At 44.2% G+C, this 6,682-nt stretch overlaps 1 non-coding gene across 1 annotated transcript; it reads left to right on the top strand.

The window, feature by feature from the left end:
* The first annotated feature begins 2,038 nt into the window (after positions 1 to 2,038).
* On the top strand, positions 2,039 to 2,113 carry Trnap-cgg (transfer RNA proline (anticodon CGG)). Its single transcript has one exon. It is a non-coding gene; the product is annotated as a tRNA-Pro (tRNA).
* The last annotated feature ends 4,569 nt before the right edge of the window (positions 2,114 to 6,682 follow it).

Here is a 6,682-nt window from a genome sequence, read left to right as displayed (position 1 = left end):
TCAAGACTTGCCTCTGTCCGATTATCATCTGTTTGCATCACTGTGACACGCTCTCGCTGAACAACGCTTCAATCAGTATGAAAATGTACGAAAATGACTCGCTGACTGGTTCGCTTCAAAAGACCTGTTTTTTAGGCGTGGCATTCATAGCCTGCGGGAGAGGTGAAACAAATGGAGATTATAAGAACGTAGAAGAATTTTAATCACAAATGGAGATTATTTTGAATAAAATATTGTTCATCAGTTTCAAGAAAGAGGCGAGTAATTATTACAGCCCAATTCCAGTTTCATACTTCTACAACTGGTATGTGCACGATGTTCCTATTTTGCGCTCTAGCTTTAGCATAACTTGCTGGCGCTATTAACGAAGAATATTTCAACTGTCACTATCATTTTGTTATTCTACAAATTGTTTTTCAAAAAAGGTTTTGTACTTTTTACCCCAATATTCCTTTTTGTTATTCACCGTTCGCGTATCCCTCAAATGACCACATATCATTCGGTCGAGCCCTCGCATCATCAGCGTATGCGCGAGTCGTCGACAGGAAGGCTTTTTATCTTCTCGTCGTCAGTATGACATAGCACGCTGCGGCGTCCCCTGTTCGAGATTCCGCATAGATAGGGGAAGCGGTAATTGCGGTTTTAGGTTCTGCTTTTTCGTCAGTAGCTATTTAGTTGACGGATCTGATTCAGGTAGAACATACCTCCATTTTGTGGCAACCACTTCTTGTTTTTTCATTCTGGTCCAAGATGGTCTCAATAGTTTTCATTTATTTCCTCCTTACCAATCTCTCACTGTGGTATGATTTGTTTAGGACTCATCCCCTATATTGGAATCCGGCTGTTTTATTCTATGACATTTCGTCTTTAGCGGCGTTTTGTTCTGACGGAGAACGAATATTGGGTAAAAAGGTACCAAGCCTTCCCGCTCTAATATTTCAGTTATGTGAAGACTGACATTCGTATTTTCTCATGCAAACATTTTTAATAATTTCCAATTTCTTTTTAGAATTTGGAAATAATTTACCACCTGTAGATGTTGCTCTTAGTGCCACGAAATCGGTAGTGATCCAAAAATAAAGGAGTGAACACAGCTGAAGCGGTTTATTAATACCCAGGACAACGTAACATAACCATTTCATGGACGTGAAGTAATCAGGTCACCTGCGCTGCAGCAGATCTGCCTTTCTGAGAAGTAAGTGGCCGCTTAAGCGGCTTCTTGCATTAGCCGTGGAAGGTGTCTCGATTTTTACTCAGTCTCGCCCAGTAAGTTATTTACAGCACAACAGCAGTCTAATAAATATTATCAGTTTGTTGGAAATTAGTTTATGACTTAATATATTGCAAATTAAAATAAATCTACCTTGAAGTAGATAAGCAATAAATTTAACTAGAATCCAAGTAGTAAAGTAATTAATATTTCTTTCTTTTCTGCAGTAGTTTGCACAGTTTGCCATCGCCATTAGATGGTGCACATCTCACATGATTTTATTTGTATCAGATGTAAATAATGAGAAATATACGAACTGCGTTACTCAATGTCACTTAATGACGAAACATATCAAATGGTGAAACTTCCTGGCAGATTAAAACTGTGTGCCCGACCGAGACTTGAACTCGGGACCTTTGCCTTCCGCGGGCAAGTGCTCTACCAACTGAGCTACCGAAGCACGACTCACGTCCGCTTCTCACAGCTTTACTTCTGCCAGTATCCGTCTCCTACCTTCCAAACTTTACAGAAGCTCTTCTGCGAACCATGCAGAACTAGCACTCCTGAAAGAAAGGATACTGCAGAGACATGGCTTAGCCACAGCCTGGGGGATGTTTCCAGAATGAGATTTTCACTCTGCAGCAGAATGTGCGCTGATATGAAACTTCCTGGCAGATTAAAACTATGTGCCCGACCGAGACTCGAACTCGGGACCTTTGCCTTTCGTGGGCAAGTGCTCTACCAACTGAGCTACCGAAGCACAACTCACGTCCGCTACTCACAGCAGATACTGGCAGAAGTAAAGCTGTGAGTAGCGGACGTGAGTCGTGCTTCGGTAGCTCAGTTGGTAGAGCACTTGCCCGCGGAAGGCAAAGGTCCCGAGTTCGAGTCTCGGTCGGGCACACAGTTTTAATCTGCCAGGAAGTTTCGTATCAGCGCACATTCCGCTGCAGAGTGAAAATCTCATTCTGATATCAAATGGTGTCAACCCAGGATTGTGCCAAATCACAGGAACTATGTGTTGCCGCGCCAACGGCCTTGCCGCAGTGGTAACACCGGCTCCCGTCACATCACCGAAGTTAAGCGCTGTTGGTCTGGGCTAGAACTGGGATGGGTGACAATCCAGTCTGCTGGGCGCTGTTGGGAAGCGGTGTCCATTCAGTCCTTGTGAGGCAAACTGAAGAGCTTCTTCATGGAGAAGTAACGGCTCCGGTCTGGGAAACTGACAAACGGCCGGGAGAGCGGGCTGATGACGACATGCCCCTCCATACCCGCATCCAGTGACGCCTATAAGCTGAGGATGACACGGCGGTCGGGCGGGACCATTATGCCTTCAGGACCTGTTTGGGAGGAGTTTAATTTCAGTTTTTATGTACTGCTGCCACCGAGTCCTCCACTATGCGTCTTAAACGGAACTAGTTGCAGTTCACGAAACAGCCTGCGGTTTGATCTTCTCCACTTTCGCGTAATCTGGATGGGCTACGGAGGCCAAATTTACTATACTTATTTTGGATCCACCAAGTCATTAACAGTTACCCCGCCAACCGGTGTTCCTCATGTTCTGGGGAGATATGTTCGATTGACAGCAGCCAACCAGCAAGGCGAGTTTCGGTCCTTGTCGTGGGAGAAGATGCTCGATTGAAACAGCATTGTGAGTGTTTCTTGTTCTTCATAATCTTCACCTTCGTGTCTGAGGAGGTGCATTTTTTTCAGTTTAGTGGACGAAACTCCTCTTAGACCTCATTCGTTTGTGGACATACAATGGGTACGCGTGAGAGGCAACTGGTTTAGATCTCTCGTTGATGGAAGTAAATTCTCTTTTGATACCTGGTTGCCCGATACCTGCCAAACAGAAAATTGTACCACAGTCTGTTGGTCTGAAGCAACCAGCGATGAGTCGACATGCTTCATCCAGGGGTGGGAAGGAGCCTTTAATGAATGTAAACATTGCTTTTGCATGGAAACCTTAAATCTAATTGTAAAAATGAGGCGTTTACAACGTTGCAAGATTTTGCGAAAATTACTTCTGCTCGCGTCTTCACGTTGAATACTACTGTAGCGCGTGTAAATCACGTACTCTAAAACAACACAATTATTTAATTTTAAATACCAAGTTCTCGTTTACACCTCAAATTCCTTCCTGGAAATTTATTTATAGTCCCGGATTTTCCTTCGACTTTCTTTTTACGAAAATATTTCAAATACTTTATAACTAGCATTTTTGATGTTTATCTGGAGTGTCAGTAACGCGACAACTGAAAATTTAAAGATGTGTCAGCGTAGGGATCGAGCTCACGATCGTCAGATTACAGCACTTTACACTGCGTCAACCGCTGCAAACCGGTGCATGGAATCTATGTCAACCAAAGCAGCTCGTGTCTCGCCCGAGTCGCACCGATTTTTTTTTCCAAATGCTTGGCCATCTGGAGCTCCCATTTATTGTACTTTCATTTCTAGCGAAGCCCGGCAAACATCACAAATTTGGACGAAACTGGCGATGACTAGAAGTCGCAGTCCTCTTGTTAATCGTAGTTGACCTCAGAAGTTAAGTCGCATAGTGCTCAGAGCCATTTGAACCATAATCGTAGTTAAAGAAACCAGCCAACTTCGATTAATTGGTAAGATACTGAAAAATGCAATTAGTCCGAAAAGGAGAATGCTTACGAGACACTTGTCAGATGTGAGGGGCACACAACAAATTGGACTGTGGGGGGATACTGAACGTGTACAAGAACCTCATCGAGTATGGTCACAGTTTTGTTTGACTCGTGGAAGAGCATCTCGAAGATAGTGAGAAACCGGAACGGACGAATTCTTGAATGTTCACGCCGGAAAATAATTATCACACCTTTTTAGAGGTTTCCAATTGTAAGTAGGGTGTTTAGGTTTTTATGTTGGATACTTCACGTAGCGCTCTGTATGAAAATGACTGACTGTGCTGTGTGCAGTCTGTGACTGCTTGGCATTATTGGAATGTTTGCTATAGTAGTATTGGCAGCTGGATGTGAACAGCGCGTAGCGTTACGCAGTTGCAGGTGAACCGCCAGCAGTGGTGAATGTGTGGAGAGAGATGGCAGAGTTTTTTGAGCGGTCGATATGGGCGCGGTCCGTTTGAAGAGGAAGTTTGTAAGACTGGATGTCATGAACTGATATATATGTATATTATGACTTTTGAACACTATTAAGGCAAATACATTATTGGTTCTCTACCAAAATCTTTCATTTGCTGACTATGCCTATCAGTAGTTAGTGCCTTCAGTAGTTAGAATCTTTTATTTAGCTGGCAGTATTGGCGCACGCTGTATTGCAGTAGTTAGAGTAACGAAGATTTTTGTGACGTAAGTGATTCATGAAAGGTATAGGTTATTGTTAGTTAGGGCCATTATTTTGTAGGGATTATTGAAAGTCAGGCTGCGTTGCACTAAAAATATTGTGTGTCCATTTAGTGATAATCAGAGTAAGTAAAGAGAGAAATGTCTGAGTTCGTTCAGTTTTACTCAGCTGTCTTTGTATCTAATAACATAGATATTTACCAGAACAGTCATTAACAATTTTCCAAAGGGGACGTTTCACAATTCACTCAAAATTTAGTTTTGCAACAGCGCATAATGAGTACGTGAAATGATTACATTTAGAAATCGACAGTACAAACTGTTTTGACAAGGGAATCTCCCCATCGCACCCCCCTCCTACTTAGTTATAAGTTGGCACAATGGATAGGCCTTGAAAAACTGAACACAGATCAATCGAGGAAACAGGAAGAAGTTGTGTGGAACTATGAAAAAAATAAGCAAAATATACAAACTGAGTAGTCCACGCGGAAGATAGGCACCATCAAGGATAGTGTGAGCTTAGGATCGCCGTGGTCCCATGGTTTCCCACTCTGCTGGCCGTGAGGTCTAACGCACAGCTTTACGGGCGAGAAGGAGCGCCTGGTACCCGCCACGAATCCACCCGTCGGACTTTTTTCGAGGTCCGGTGAACCGGCCAGTCTGTGGATGATTTCTACGCCGTCACGGTAACTCAGCGTGTTCGGTCAGAGGGTTAGCTGCCCTCTGTAATAAAAAAAAAAACTGAGTTTATGGTCAACGACAAACTGAAACGGATGTCTTGTGACGTCCGCCCCGAGGAGATAGAAAGAACGAAGGCGAACAATATGAGATTAAAAAAAATAACGCGAGCAACTGCGGAATGATAGATCCTTGGTTCAAATCTTCCTTCGAGTGAAAAGTTTACTTTTTTATTTGCAGACAATTATTATCCGTCCGTTCGTTCGTCCGATGCGAGGTAACTGCGCCGTAGTATGGGGACGCTACACCTAAACATACATCGAAACACACGATGCCAGTCGACCACAGAGCAAGGAAGAGAGAGTATTCCTGCTAACGAGGCTCCCTGGCTGGCAGTTGACTGTTGGCTGCTTTGGACGACAGTGCATTAAGTACGTGAAATGTATTCCGTGGGCAACATGAATCCAGCAAATATAGCTCGCGACTTCAATAACAAGGTCAAGGAATATTTTTCTGTGGAGGAATCGGTTGACCTATGACCTTGCGATCAATTTTTTTCTGTTCCCAGTGAAGAGGAACGTCCTTTCGTCTACTAATCGCACGGTTTTGCGGTGCGGTCGCAAAATACAGACACTAAACTTATTACGAGGTGCATTCAAGTTCTAAGTCCTCCGATTTTTTTTCTAATTAACTACTCCCCCGAAATCGATGAAACTGGCGTTGCTTCTCGACGTAATCGCCCTGCAGACCTACACATTTTTCACAACGCTGACGCCATGATTCCATGGCAGCGGCGAAGGCTTCCTTAGGAGTCTGTTTTGACCACTGTAAAATCGCTGAGGCAATAGCAGCACGGCTGGTGAATGTGCGGCCACGGGCAGTGTCTTTCATTGTTGGAAAAAGCCAAAAGTCACTAGGAGCCAGGTCAGGTGAGTAGGGAGCATGAGGAATCACTTCAAAGTTGTTATCACGAAGAAACTGTTGCGTAACGTTAGCTCGATGTGCGGGTGCGTTGTCTTGGAGAAACACCACACGCGCAGTCTTTCCCGGACGTTTTTGTTGCAGTGCAGGAAGGAATATGTTGTTCCAAACATTTTCGTAGGATGCACCTGTTACCATAGTGCCCTTTGGAACGAAATGGGTGAGGATTACGCCATCGCTGTCCCAGAACATGGACACCGTCATTTTTTCAGTACTGGCGGTTACCCGAAATTATTTTGGTGGCGGTCAATCTGTGTGCTTCCATTGAGGTGACTGGCGCTTTGTTTCTGGACTGAAAAATGGTATCCATGTCTCATCCATCGTTACAACCGACGAAAAGAAAGTCCCATTCAAGCTGTCGTTGCGCGTCAACATTGTTTGGCAACATGCCACACGGGCAGCCATGTGGTCGTCCGTCAGCATTCGTGGCACCCACCTGGGTGACACTTCTCGCATTTTCAGGTCGCCTTCAGGATTGTGT

The sequence above is a fragment of the Schistocerca gregaria genome, chromosome 6 (genome assembly GCF_023897955.1).
Source record: "Schistocerca gregaria isolate iqSchGreg1 chromosome 6, iqSchGreg1.2, whole genome shotgun sequence".
Lineage (NCBI taxonomy): Eukaryota > Metazoa > Arthropoda > Insecta > Orthoptera > Acrididae > Schistocerca > Schistocerca gregaria.
The sequence above is the reverse complement of the archived record's forward strand: the minus strand, read 5'-3'. Positions and strand labels throughout refer to the sequence as shown.